Genomic DNA, 15,817 nt, shown 5'->3' with positions numbered 1-15,817 from the left:
ATAAAAATAAAGATGTGTTTCAGGAAATATGTAATTTTAGACATTGTCAAAAGTATAAAACACCATTTTTTAACATTAGAATAAAGTGGCAGACCAGTAGACATTGTCATAGTCAAACAGTTTCCATTGTAGAAGACGGTTCTTAAGCTTCATCTGCACTGGGCTGTTCGTTCGCCTCACACCTCAAAAGCTTCATCAGCAACTGATCCTTTACCAGCAGGCTGCATTTTAAAGATTGTTAGTTGCTGAAGAAGCCTCTTGAGGCGTGAAACGAAAAGCAAACTAAAACAACTCTGCACAGATGACGGCTTGAAAGCCTATATCATTGATTCTAAATATCTTCCATATTGTATTTTCTTTCTCACTAGGAGATCAGCTTCTCTAAAGTAATATTGATGCCCCTAGTTTTTTATTCACCCTGTGTGTCAAGGAACAGTAATCCCACTTATGATTTTCTAACACCAGGCCGTACCTTTAAGCGGACTTTCTACCAAAGTTAGTTGGGTCTTGGGGTCATAATAAATGACAACTCTTTTTTATCAGGGCTACTAATATAAATGGAAGGCACAATTATGTTTGGACCAAAAAGGTGGAGACGTGGTAAAAACTGTTCATAATCGCAAAGACCTTCATAAACACCTGGATACTACAACCAAAGGGCCTTTTTCATCCAGTAACTACCATGTTTGTGAACCCACTGCTGACAGGCCGCCCAAGGTCCTGTCACTGTGCCTACATCATCAGTGACCTCCGCTGGAGGCTGGTCGTTAACGGTGAAAACAAGATTAAACTAAAATGAGTTATCACAAGTGTAAAGTTATATCTAAAAATATCGTCCTCTTGGGTATTTAGGTGCAAGAAAAGGAGGAACAACATTCAGAGCTGTAAATGTTTATCTGACATATCCAACAACAGTTAAACATGTGTTTATCGTTACTATGACAACAGCTACTATAGCATTTAGCACAGGGGGTCACTCTCACATTCATACCTCAGTGTATGCAGACACTGGAGCAAGGAGGGTGGAGTGTCTTGCCAAAGGACACAACGACAGTGGACAGGAGCTGGGATTCGAACCTGCAACCTTCCGATCACGAGACGACCTGCTCTACCAACTGTGTCAGTGTTGTAAATCTTGAATAGCCCCAAATTTATTTATTCGAATTAGGACAATACATATTAATCAACATGTCAAGAAAAAGCTTCGATGTAAATAGCATTAAGGCAGGTGAGATCAACAAATAGTAACTTAGAGATGGCTAGTTTTAGTTTAATCTTCTTTCTGTTGCTTACTTCCTGCTTCGAGCGGATGTCTTTGATGATGTAGGCAGGGAAAGTGTCTTTTAAAGTGTCTACAATGCTGTCAGACGGTTTCCGACTATTTTGCCATCACAGGTGTTTGATATGGACACTATCTAACTAGCTCAGGTTAGCGCCCATGTATGGTCATGTTTGAAGTAGTTGAGGGGGAAACAAAGAGGAGAAAAATATGAACTTTTATACGTTTGTTAAGTGGTGACGTCACAGCTGTACATCCGGGTTCGCATAGACCGGCAGATGTGCAAGAAACTACAAAAACACTCTTCAATACCACAATCAATATTTGTGAAACTCAACAGAGAGTTACTGAACATACTTATTTATCAGGCCCATTAGCCAAAAATGCCAAACTTACTGCTATAAAAGTAATATTTACCAAATCGCTTCATCCAGGTTTAGGGGAGAAATATGCTAACGTCCAAGTAGGCGAAGCAGCTACGCTAACCCAGGAAGTAGCGACTTACTTTTATACTTTTTTAGCGGTAGGTGTGGCATTTTTGGCTGATGAGTCTGGGAAATAAGTAGAATCAGTAACTCTCTGTTGAGTTTCACAAATATTGATTTCTGAAGAGTTTTATGTGTGTTTTTTTTCTCACATATTTGCCAGTCTGCTAGGACCCGGCAGCAGAAGTCATGACGTCACACTTAACAAACGTATAGCTAATTACTCCAAAACTACTAACAAATGCTGAATTATTAATATAGTTTTCTGCCCAATAAAGATACAAAGACATGGAGAGGAGAAAGTAGTTCAACAGCCCATAAACACATAAATAACGGAGAATGCTTCATGTTAGCATTGTGCTACATGCTAACGCTAGCCATGGCTGCAGTTTTATCACTTCTACTGAACAATCGGTTGTGGAAAAAAACATCCATATGGACCCGAATTAGACTTGACTTTAATTGTGTGTGATAAATAAGTTTATATTCTGCCTGAAAACGGATAAAAAGAGAGAAAAAAATGTGGTTTCCAAAAGATACTGTATCTATCTCTCAAACCATTATGCATAAAGCTGCTCAATACAAAAAAAAAGTGGAGGTCTTTTTCTGTATTATCATAAGGAGACGGCAAAATAGCAAAGAGAGTTTGTAGCTGTCGGACAGTTCTATAGACACTGCCTCTTTAAAAAATCATATTTTACTCATACATTGGATCCGTGGTGCCAATAGTAACAAAAGGCACAGTCACATGTTGGGACCAAAACGTGGAGGTGTTGGTGGAAGTTGTAGAAAATGTTTTTTGTTTTTGCTGTGGAGCAGTACCAGTATTGTGAAAGCCCAAGTTCATTCGCTTTCTCAAAACCCTGCTGTACCGACCCGGGGCCGCGCTGCACCGGCCCAGTGGAAACATGTCTAATCCGTGCCTCATTGCACTGTAGGTGGGGAACACTGTTTGCCATAGACATTAGTTTGTACTGTCTATGTCGTCTTGAATCAGCTGCCAATCATCAAGCCCCCCATCCCTCTCTCTCTCTCTTACCCTTTGCCTGATGTAAGTAACTGTGTTGATTGTGTAATTCTTTCAGTAAATTTGTGTATCGTACGTCCGAGGGAGTAAAAAAAAAAAAAAAAAGTTGGCACGACGATGATTAGGGTGTGTGCTTTGATTCAATTTAAAAATGAAGTAAAAATACCAATACAGGCAGAACAAATTCCCCTCAAGAAAGAGTTACGTCGTTGGGATTCGTGCACCTCCGCTTTGTAAGCCCTAAAATAAAAGCCATGTCTTTCACCTGTTCTACTACAACTACTACAACAGCTACTCATGCAACATCAGCAGAACAACAAGGCACAATGCTACCTTTGCTTTTCCCTCTCCTGCCCGGTTCATTGGGTCAATAACTGTGCGCTGTTGTCCCCCCCCACGACTCCAGACCGTTGAGTTTAATGCGTGTTTACATGTCTCCGGCTGCAGCTCGGAGTGTAGTTGTTTGCTTTGCCCAACAATGCGTTCACAAACACATCGGGACAGTCATGCGTGAGCTGGAGGAAGTCCCTGGGGATGTGTCCGGACATCCAAAAGCCCAATCCCACAAATGAACAGTTCCATTTAAGATTGTTTGTGGAGCGCTTTTCGAAAAGCGAGGAGTAGCGGGTTAACGTTTCAGCACTGTCGACTCGAGTCACACAAAAGGTTGGACTTTGCTTGTTCTCATCAGAAAGAACTGACACAGGAACACGACATGTGAGCTGATTCGGTGCAAACCCCTCTCAAATACAGAAATATTAGAAATAATAGTCGCCTTCGAAAAGTAAACACAGGCTATAAAGTACCTCCTACCTTGAGGATTTTCCCAATATTATTACAAAGTGACCAACTTAATTAATATTATACAGTATTTACTGAAAACATAATTAAAATGTACCTTCCTTTGAAATTCATATTGAAATTCTACTCAAGCACCCCCAGGGGTCCCCGTACCCCTGGTTGGGAAACACTGCTATAAAGGACGGACCGAGCTTTGTATGAGCACAGTTCCTACTAAATTTTGTGGACTTGTCAAATGTGAGGTGACCCGATTTCCTAACTCAAGAGCTGGGACACAATCCAGGAATTTGTCCCAGGGGAGCCAAACATTGATTTTAAAGTAAGGTGTGTTGCTCTGGAGATCGCATTGATTATGGAGAAACCCATGGGGACACAGGATAAAGGACTCAACACAAGGGTTAAACTGGAACATCTGGTCACCCTAAAAGAGGTCAGATGTTATGTCACAGTAGGGCTTCACGAGAAGTCATTAAAAAAACACAAAACCGGGGTCAAATTGAACTAAATTAGGATATGTTTAACCAGAACTGACATTGTACACATGTTTAAGTTCTCTTCATTGTTTGTTTTTGGCTGAGTTTGCATAAAATGTGTCGATCTGAGTCAGATGAAGACTTTGGTGACGTCGCGATACGGATATTGATGTTGCAGCACAGGCTCTATGTAGCTCGGTGGCGCAGCGGTTAGCGCTCGTGCTTCACAGCTAGGGCTGGGCGATGTGGACCAAAAATCACCTTGAGATCATCTGTTTCTTTTTGTTTTCTTAATAGCTTATCTGAATTTGAAATTTCGCGATATACGCGATATGGTCTGATTCCATATCTCATTTAAAAATATATTGATATATCTTAAATATCGATATATTGCCCAGCCCTATTCACAACTCAAAGGTCCCAGGTTTGATTCCCACCTGGGGCCTTTCTGTGTGGAGTTTGCATGTTCTCCCCGTGTCTGCGTAGGTTAGTGGTAAAAACATGTGCAATAGGTTAATCCTTCAGCCAGGTGTTTCTGACCACCAGCCTGGCTCGGCATCATGGAGACGGGGAACAGCGATCCCTCGTATACCAGGAAGTTTTCTCAACGTCATCCAAACTTGCTCCAACATGACAATGCATCTAACTTCTTGTTGAGAGGTAAAACGTCCTCCAGCTCTAAACAAACTATGCCTCGGATTAATTTACTTTTCGAAAAGCGTAACGATATTTTTCAAGCGTTTTCACTGTTTGTGTGGAGCCTTATTCCCGAAACCTAGCATGCTAACAAGCCTTTAGCAATTCCGCTAGCTGCCTGTATTGACAAGTACAGGCCTTCATCTCGATTAAAATTTGCTGCGTTGCTCAGGGCGGGCTGGGGAATCAATCAAACGGCTCCTCTGACCTAGTTGTAGTGCGACCTACTTTCAGTGATGGATTGCTAGACAGCGAGTACCTACATAAAAGTATAACTACACAGTATTTCTTAAATCTGATTATAAAGCCTTGACTTTTATGTTGTTCCACGTTCCTGGGCAAAGTTCGACAAACAGTTTTCTTTGGTTAAATTACTCTATAGAAGTCACCACTCATATTCTCCTGGTCGGGCCTCATCGATTCGCTTGTATAAGTGTATACCGTATCGATCCAACGGTCTGGAGTCTCCCATGATGCCTTGCTTTCTCCCTCTGTGCCCTGGTTAGCCGTAGCGTTAACGGCGGATGATAGATTGCATTATGGAAGCGACACATTTCGCTCGGCGCTGCCCTGTTCCTGCCTGATTAACGTTTGATTACTCATTCTTCCTCCAGGCTATTGCTTACCTGCCTCGCCAAAGGTTGATGCGGGATTTGACACAGCCAGGGGGCGCCCTGCTCGGATTGGTTGACTCTACCGACCGAAATCCTTCCTTTAGCGGCTTCGTGCAGTTTGCAAAATGGCGGCTGTGGTAGATTTCGACAAAAGAGTTCCAGAACAATAGGTTGGTTTGTCTCTCAGCTGCACAATATGAAAAACAATGGCGATATTAATGGCAATGATTATATTATTAAACTACTAAAGATCGTTTTTCCATCGTGTTGTGTCACATACAACTATATGAATACAAAATTGGGACCAAAACAAGGCTAAAATCGATCTAAATGTCGAAGATTAAAGCTGTATTGTATATATTATTCATCCCTATTGACCCTTTAACTGCCGACATCATCAGTGACATCAGCTGGAGGCAGGAAGTGATCAAAAGAAATAAGATTTACCTAAAACTAGCGATTTTAAATGTAAAACTACAACTAAGAAATGTGGTCCTGTTGTGGCTTAAGGTGCCAGAACAAGAGGAACAACATTTGAGACGATGAAATAGCTTAAAAGGATTTTTTTAAAAAGGATATTGATATTGATATCTGATATTTCCAACAACAGTTAGACATTTGTTTATCGTTACTATGACAATAGCTACAATAGATACAGACGGCATCTCTGGATTCGCCCATATATGGTCATGTTTGAAAACAGTTAAGGGGGAAAACAATTTGGAGAAAAATCTAAACTTTCTCTAATTATTCAAAAACTATTTTAATAAACACTGAATTATGAATATAGTTTTCTACTAAATAAAGATACAAAGACATGGAGAGGAGCAAAGTGGTTCAACAGCCCATAAATACATGAAAAAACGGACAATGCTAACATGATGTCACATGTTAGCATCGTGCTAATGCTAACGCTAGCTAGCACTTGCTAAGACTGCCGTTTTTTCGCTTCTACTGAACAATCTGCTGTCAATAAACATATATATGGACCCGATTTACACTTGACTTTATTTGTATGTGATAAATACGTTTATATATCGCTAGAAAATGGCCAAAAAGAGTGAAAAAGTATGTTTCCCAAAAGATTCTATTTTCCTCCTTGGCGAGGCCACACCCCCTTCTATGACGATATGCCGTCTGTATCTATGGAAATAGATAGGTATCTAGCTTCCCGCCTCCAGCTAAGCCTGGAATGTTTACAAACAATTAAAGGGTTTTATAAAAGCCACATTTGTCTTATTTGCAAAAGCTAAAAGACGACAGCTTTAATTTCATCTCATGGGCAATAACTTTTTGACATTTAAAAGTAGGAAGTCAATACTCCTAAACCTAAAACTTGCACAATAGGTTAAAAAAATAAGCTTCTAACCAGACTTAGTTCAAGATCTGTCAACTTTAGCAAAAAAGTATCTGCTTTCTGATTAAATACCACCAGATCACATTGAAGATATTGCTATTAATTGTGCGTCTCCTACCTCATACCCAAAGATACAATGTCCCTACGAGTTCAATAAGATGAACTATTTAGAGCTTTATATTCGCAATAAGTAATATCAACTCTTTCTGGAAAGTAAATGTTTTCATGAGACTAAAGTGATCCTTACAGGCCCATTTTGTGCACAATAATGGCAGGGCAAGTGTATTTGTAGTGCACAGTTCAGACATTACAATTCTCAGTATAATCATATAAGATAAGATAATCCTTTATTGATCTCACAAAGGAGAAATTCACTTGTTACAGTCGGCGGTCAAGAAGATGACTCAGAGTTAATAAAGTGCAGCTGATACAGAGATTATTGCACATGTTACTTCACAGTCTTATTGTACAGACTGACAGCAGTGGGGATGAAGGCTTTGCGGTAGCGCTCCGTCCTGCACTGAGGGTGTCTCAGTCTGCCACTGAGAGAGCTGCTCAGCTCTTCTACAGTCCCGTGCAGTGGGTGGGAGGTGTTGTCCATGATGGAGGTGAGCTTGGCTAACACCCTCCTGTCCCTCACCTCCTCCACAGAGTCCAGGGGGCAGCCCAGGACGGAGCTGGCCCTCCTGACCAGCTTGTTCAGTCTGTTCTTGTCCCGCTCTGTGCTGCCCGGGGCCCAGCACACGGCAGCGTAGTGGAGAGCAGAGGTGACCACAGAGTCATAAAAAGTCCTGAGTAGAGGCCTCAGTCTCCTCAGAAGGTGGAGGCGACTTTGGCCCTTCTTGTACAGGGAGTTGGTGTTGTGGGACCAGTCCAGTTTATTGTTGAGTTGAACACCCAGGTACTTGAAACTGTCCACCTCCTCAATGTCCTATATAAATTACATTAAAACCAAAGAGTGCATATAGAATACTTTCAGTGTCATACAGCTGAAAAGAGTTGAGGCCTGTCACACATGTCCAGATTTTAGCTGCGTAAACTGAGCCTCAACGTGTTTAGTCCTGACTCTGGGCCCAGCAGGAGACAAGAGGTTCTTCAGTAGAAAAAAAGCTTTAAAAAAGCTTTCGACATTTCTTCATGTGCTCGATGAGTCACATTTTAGATGCAGTTGAACAGAATCTGCAAACCAATTTGGTAAATAAGGTAAAGTATAAGGACAAAAATCGAGTCATTTTTATTTTGTTGAAACATCTTTGTGATTAACTCTCCAAATCCTTCTAAGTCGAGTAGTTATCTAAAAGGTTCTTGACTGGAGCTCACAGCCAATAGGCCAGTGCAACACCTCATTTGAAAGCTAAGACCAACTAAACGAATCTAAGCTTCTTCCTTTGACCTTTTTTCTTGTGTTTTTATCACGGTTTTGAGATGTTTTGGTCATATTTTTCTGACACAGTGACATTACACTAAAAAACAAAATGCAGCCAAAACGTGATAAAAACAACAACAATGAAAATGACAAAAAAATGGCAAAAAATCATGATTAAAAAAGACATGCCTTTGTTGATGTCAACAACCTTTGCAAGAAAACTGGGAAAGCTTAATGCTATGATGCTCTGTCATTGATAAACACCAAGACACTACAACAGTGTTTCCTTAACTTTGCGAAAGGAGTGAAACAGCGCCACCAATTTGAAGCTGGTGGCCAAATAGTGTATTGCATCCATATTTACCATTGAGAATGAATGGGAGAGAGTTAGTATTAACCATACCGGCACAAAAGTAGTCACTCTCTGGCGGGCCAATGGAATTGTTTCGGCCCGCGGGCACCACTTTGGGAACCCCTGGTATAAACATACAAAGGCAATGACAAAATCATTACAAAGTCAAGTGTCAATCACTATCAAAAGCCCTGGGAAAAATCCAACAAAACTATAAGAGCACAAACTCATAACACAAAGAAGCTTTGATGAAATTTGCAGACCTTAGCTTTCAAATGAGGCACGCCACCTATTGGCTGTAAGCTCTCCAGTCAAGAAGCTTTTAAATTTGGGTAAAACTAGAGAGACTGTGCTCAGTTAAGGCGAGGGTTAAGCAGCTCTCTGATGTTTTTGTTTTGTAAAAGTAGGAGACATTAGACTGTGGAGAAACTTGTTCACAAGCAAAGACATAACAAACAAAAGAATCAGAGAAGCCACAAATAAAAAGGATTAGAGTCGACTGCTCCAAAACGATGGATGTCAGCTCACGGACCACAAAGCTATGGCTACATTCGCTCGCTTGATTTATTTTGTTTACCCGTAACTTCCCATGAATATTTTACCACTTTAATTTAGCTAACAAGGTAACGTATGGACTCTCTCCGCTCTCCGTGAATTCCAAATGGCAAAATTAGCATAATGTCGACATGACGGGGAGATCAACCAATCAGAGCAGCCCATGACTCCCCCTCGGGCCAATCAAACGCCGCATCAGCCTCTCCCCAGCGCCCGCCTATTCCCTGTTTCTCCCAAATTGTCTTTGTTTTGCCCCCTCCCGCCGGTGCGCTGTCCCCTCGTGTTCGTGCGGTTTTCGAGTGGCCGTGGGGGAACCTTGTTTGCATGCTTATATTAACATGAATGATGTCAACTTGATGCAATGAGAAATTATATAAGAGATGCTTTGAGCAACAATCTGACGATGAACTTGATACTTTACTAATACTACTAATGAAAACTTCGACGACTTAACACCGGAGAAAACAGAATACCATTGTTTATGCTGTAATATCTTTCTGGAGTTTAAGAAAAAAAAAGAGAAAAAAAAGAAATTGGTATCCTATTTTTAGTTGTTTTTATATATTATTTATTGAAGAGGTTTACTTTTTTATCGGTCGAGAAATGGGGCGAGGGTGCGAGCGGGCGATCGTTGTGTCACGCGGTAAATTTTGGAGAATGTGGAAGTGTGTCTGAAGCATTGAGAATGGAAATAATAAAAGGATATGTATCATCAGGCGTCACGTGTCTTATTTTACACATTGTTTAGTCTTTAGGGCTGGGTACTTGATATCGGTACTTTAACGATACTTGGTGTTCGATACCGATACCTCAACTATACTTTACTAACCTATACTAAGAACTGATTATGTAAATTATTCCTTTTCCTTCCATTTAATTTATTTTGCATTTGTATAATTTGTTTTAGGTAAAACAACAAAGAAACTTCCTTTAACTCCAAAAGGGCAGAAAAAAAACCTTTTTCTTTTTTTTATGTTTTTCCCAAATTTTCCATATCTTTTCAGAAAATGTTTCCAAAAGTTTTTTACACTTTCCCCCCAATTTTTTCATGTGTTTTTTCCCCAATTTTCCCGAAATTGTCTTTTATTTTTATTCCAATTTTACTGAAATGTTTCCACATTTGTGTGAGGTGAAACAACAAAGAAACTTCCTTTAAAGCAGTACTAAGTAACTCTTCCCCCTAGAGGCCATAAGCGCAACTGCAGGTGTAGTAGCAAGTTACGATTTTTTAACTTATTAATTGTCTTGGAGAGTAAATACTACGCTGACAGAAAAGGCGAAGGGACAGAGGGATATTGTACATCCAATTATACAATGGAAATATTTTTTTTCACTCAAACTTGGCTGTAAATACTGTTTAAAGTGACGTTAGCCCGCAGTTAGCTTTGCCCGTTAGCTTCTTCTTCGTGATTCCATTAGTGTGTATTGCTTTCTCCGGACCGGTGGCAGTGAAGTTGCAAACATGGTTTTCTGTCCAGAGACACCAGGGGGAGATGAAAAACCCTCCAATCATCCCATAAACACTTGTATTACCCCCACAGGGACTATGAAACAGATTTATTAAGGGAAACACGTTACTTAGTACTGCTTTAACTACAAAAGGGCAGAAAAAGCAGAAATTTATTTTTTTTATTTATTTTTTACTTTTTTTTTCATGTTTTTCCCAAATTTTCCATATCTTTTCTGAAAATGTTCCCCAATTTTTCCACTTTTTCCCCATGTTTTCCACATGTTTTCCCCCCAATTTCTGCAAAATTGTCAATCTTTTTTCTTTTTTTCAATTTTTCCCGAATATTCCATGGGTTTTTCCCCATTTTTTTTTGAATTTTCACCCCAATTTTACCAAAATGTTTCCACATATCATTTGTTTGAGGTGAAACAGGTTTTTCCTCTACCCAGCCCATTTTTAACCTTTTTTTCATGTTTTCCCAATTTTTTTTAAATTTTCTTTAAAATTCTTTCCCCTAAATATTCCTCAATTTATCCACTTTTCCCCCCAAAATTTTCCAAATGTTGTTTCCCCAATTTTCCCAAAATTTGATATGTTTTTTTTTTTTTTTACTTTTTCCCTTGAATATTCTCAGGTTTTTTCCCAATTTCTTCAATGTTTATCCCAATTTTACCACACACTTTTTCATTTTATTTATTTATTTTGTTTTTTTACATTTTGAGCATCAAAACTTGAGATTTATATTTCTCTCTCGATACTCGATACTTATTATTTCGATACCAGTAGAACCTATACCAGTGTCCTTTACCTGTACCCAGCCCTACAGCCTGTAGGAATGACTCACCTTTTGGAGTTGAGATGTTTGGTTTCCTCAGACGGTTGTGGGAAGCTCTGGCGACTTGTTCAGACGGTGATTGACAAGATAATGAACAGCCACAACTAATTGAGACTCGAAAAGACGTCTTCTTTGTATTCCACAATCAGGCAAATTATACAGTTGGAAATAATAACTAATGCATCGACAACCGGGTCGACATGTTGCTCTTGAATATTCCAAAGATTATGTCACTCACAAACTTGTTTTCTTCATCAAGAGCTTTGTGTCAGAGTTTGGGCTGGAATGTTATAAATGTTAGCACAGAAATCTGCTCGGTGAGTGACAAAGCATGTCCATAGACTTATATAGGACAATATTTAAACGATAGAGAAAAGAAACAAGTGTTTCATATTTAAACCTCCTTTGTTTTAGTGTTATGGAATCTGGCAGAAATGACATTTATTTAAGTGCTTTGCATTGACACAAACCAAAGCTAGTATTCACTTATTCAGCCCCGCCCAGTTTTACTGTTCCTCTTTGTGTAAGCGCTTCCTGTGAGCTATGGGAAAGAGTGAAGAAAATGCAGAGAACTCACAAAACAAACAAAAAGGAAATAAGCTTCTCTCACCTCTGGCTTATAACAGTGCCATGAAAAAGTGAACTCATATTAGTTTCTAGCCATTTTTATTTATTTATTTTTTATTTAGCCAGGAAAGTCCCTTCCATCCATTTCCTTCCGCTTTATCCGGGGCCGGGTCGCGGGGGCAGCAGTCTCAGCAGAGATGCCCAAACTTCCCGATCCACACACACCTCCTCCAGCTGTTCTGGGGGGACCCCGAGGCCACACCAGGCCAGCTCGGAGACATAGTCCCACCAACGTGTCCTGGGTCTTCCACAAGGCCTCCCCCCAATAGGACATGCCCGGAACACCTCCTGAGGGAAGCGGCCAGGAGGCATCGGGAACAGATGCCCGAGCCGCCTCGGCTGCTCCTCAACGTGAAGGAGCAGCGACTCTACTCCGAGCTCCTCCCGGGAAACTGAGCTCCTCACCCTATCTCGAAGGGTGCCCCAGCCACCCTGTGGCGCACCATTGTCTCTGTTTGTTTGTGTTTTTAATAAAGTATTTTTCCATGCAGACAAAATCCAGAGCAGACAGGACTAGCCCGGCTGTTGCACTACATTTTGGCACAGATTGTTCTTAAATAGTGTGACCCCCCAGTACGCCCTGGGTGCACAAAGAACTCTGACCTACACCGCCTTTCGGATCATCATTTTACAGCACACTCAACGTCAGTCGTGTTTCCGAGTTTGTTTTCGTAAAAGAGGAAGAAATACGCTTTTTCGGATGTTTTCGTCGCAGTGAGAGGTAATATATTCACACAATTCATGTCACCCGCTGCAACAGAGAGTAGTTATAGTATTGTACACAAAGATGTCCCCCAAGTAGAATATTAAAAAAATACACCAAGTACCATTGTCTCTGTTTGTGTTTTAAATAAAGTATTTCAAACTACAGCGCACATTCCTCTATCATGACGTCACACCAGAAGCTTCAAGCAGGACTTAATTCATAAGTCATACATACAATTGCTCCAATGCAAAGAGGGCAGGCGAGAATAAATACCAAATTACTTTGCCTATAGCGCACAAACTTTTAACATTATTACAAATACATTTTTTATTCTCGTTTGTTTCCTTTACAGTGAAGCATTTGTATCATTGCCCGGACAACGTGGCGCTGTCAGGGCAACGGTCACCATGGCTCCCAGCTGCAGATGGACGCAGGCGCATCAACAGGCGCAGGCTGGGGCGCAACTACCCACCCTCGGGGGGGCATGCAGACACAAAGCTGCCCCCCCAAAAAAACTTGGAATAAGGTAATACAACTTTAGGCGTAAGAATCACATCATTTGTCTTGTAATAAATTTAGATTTTTTATTTATTGTGCTTAACACATTTTGCCGTTTAAGGAGTATTCCTCCTTCCTATCTTATAATTATTATAGTTTTGTTTTTGAATGAACCGCGAGTTGTGTCCAATAGCGCTCAGCGCTGGCCTTTAAAAACTCGGGGCTTGTCGGGAGGCTCCCCCGGGCGCTGCTGATTTCTGGAGATATTTTTTTGTAATGGGCTATATGCACAGTGACCCCACGTGATTTCCGCCTGGACAGTCAGCCAGACGCTGTCCTTCCTGTCCGTTATCTCTTCCCATTAAAAATTAGCAGGTCCCACAGAAATGAAGCAATAGCTTAAGATTTGGTAAAGGACAGCGAGTAAAAGTTAAGATGTGACTGGAGCAGGTTAAAAAATATTACATGAGACGTAACGACTTCCCTGGAGGAAACCTCCGTGTTCATAACGGTGGATGTTTTTGTCTTGAGGCTAACGCGGCAAAAACAAAATAAAAAATAAAACTCGCGCAAAGTTTTGAACGAGTGTGCGCAAAAAAGAATCGTCCTGTTAGTCGTTTTAATAATATTTACTTGTTTACATGTTATATTATCATTTTTCAACACTAGCCTTTAGCTCTAAGATAAAAGCTCCGCCCCTTACGACAGCTGGCGTTTCCTTTGGGTGCTGGATTCACAGCGAATTTACACTTGACTTTACTTATGTGTGATAAATAACTTCATATTCCACCAGAAAATGGCTAAAAAGAGTGAAAAATTGTGTATCTCTAAAGATTCTATTATCCCACTCGGCAAACGCCCCCTTCTATGACAAGATGCCGTCTGTATCTATGGATATAGATCAGGAATCTAACTTCTTGCCTCCAGCTAAACCCGGAATGTTTACAAACAACTAAAGGGTCTATAAGTGATTTGCCTCAGGTGCACTGTGGAGCGGGTCAGACTGTTTTTAATGCAGGCTAGCTGATACCATAGAAATACGCTAGCCTTGCACTAGCCTAGCGCCACGAAACTCTTGAAATATAAAAACAAAACTGCATGAATTACAAAAAAAAATATCTCCAGAAATCAACAACACTCTGGATAACTAGGAAATGAGGCCCTATGTCAAAAATCCTGAAATATCCCTTTAACTTTTGAACATGAATCTAAGGCCGAGTGTCAGTTCATTCGTAATTGAGATTACCTGTAAAAAACATTATGAATCTGCTCACTCTTGGTCCTGATTTGGATTCTATAAGGCTGACTTTCGCAGACATGGCCGTGGCGTGTGTAGCGCTCCCGTCGAGATGCTGTGGGGGTTTGGGAGGCAGAGCTGAGGTGGGGCTGCAGTCACACATGGCAGGCTGTTGATGCTATATTTAACCCTGATCCCGGGGCGAGCGGCGCGTTACAGAGAGGCTTCACATCCGCCCCCAGCCAAAGCAAAAAGCCCTTCTTCACCTGAACACCAGACGCACTTCAGCCCTTCTGCTCGGTTCGTTTGTCTGCACCGTAATCCACTTTGTAACGGGCAGGATTTAGGTAGATTTTTGCACAAGCATGAGCCAAGAAACCATTTTGAGCAGTATTTTTATTTCTATTTTCCAAAATCAATACTTTTCCAACCGACAGACACCACAAACCAGTTTTCTTTCCTTATAGTTTTCACAATATGGCCTCAGAAAGTGCAACTAGGGTTGATTTTACAAATCCGAAGGGATGCAGAAATATCACGGCAGCGGTTTGTTTTCTCCCTGCACAGGTTTCCTCCGGCTGCTCCGGTTTCCTCGACCAATAAAGTCCAATCCACTTATTTATAGCACATTTAAAGGTACACTGCGTAACATTTTAGACTATGCTGTGGCCGCCAAAACAAAACATGCTCCTAATGACCAGCTCAACACAGAAAATGCTGTTGCTGCAGTGGGTAATAAAATAATGGATCTGGATGAAAAACTGACCTGTCAAAATCTCAAATTTTATTGCCTTTCGTCACATCTCCATGGAAACGAGCCAGGGACGTACCCACTCCCAGTAAAGTACACAGTCATATCCTAGGAGGGGTGAGCTTTGTTAATGTTTGTTTGTACATTTATATGGTATTTATCAATGATGATAATATCTGTTATAAAATAAAAGCTTGTATTGCAATTTTGTTTATTGGGTAAAATTCTACGCGGTGTGGCTTTAAACAAAGAAAACATTTCCATGTGTAAAAAGAAAACAGCCATGTGTCTAAAGTGCATAAACCAAATGCCATATGACATTTATTCCATTTTAAAGGTGCATTATTCAACTTTTTATTGGTTAGGACAAAAAGTTGATTGATTTGTGCGAGGTCAAATTGCATGAATGGATCATTTTTTTCACATAAAAGTTGCATAATGCTCCTTTAAAAGGGGCTATATGCAAGTTGGTAATTTTATGCTCACTGCTGCCACATCAGGTCATTCGCGTAACTGCACTTTCTATATTAACCCTGTGCATGACGGCACTTCAGACCTGAAGTAACACCTTTTTGTGTGACAGTGCAGGATTTTAGAGGCAGTTGAGGTGAACAGGTCTGGGCTCATTCTACACATTAGGACATGGCTGGAACATGAAGGGGAGGAAAATACATAGTTTAACATTTTTAAACTCTGTATAGTCCCTTT

The sequence above is a fragment of the Gobius niger genome, assembly GCF_951799975.1.
Source record: "Gobius niger genome assembly, chromosome: 10".
In the NCBI taxonomy this organism is placed as follows: Eukaryota; Metazoa; Chordata; class Actinopteri; order Gobiiformes; family Gobiidae; genus Gobius; species Gobius niger.
This window is presented reverse-complemented; position numbering follows the sequence as displayed.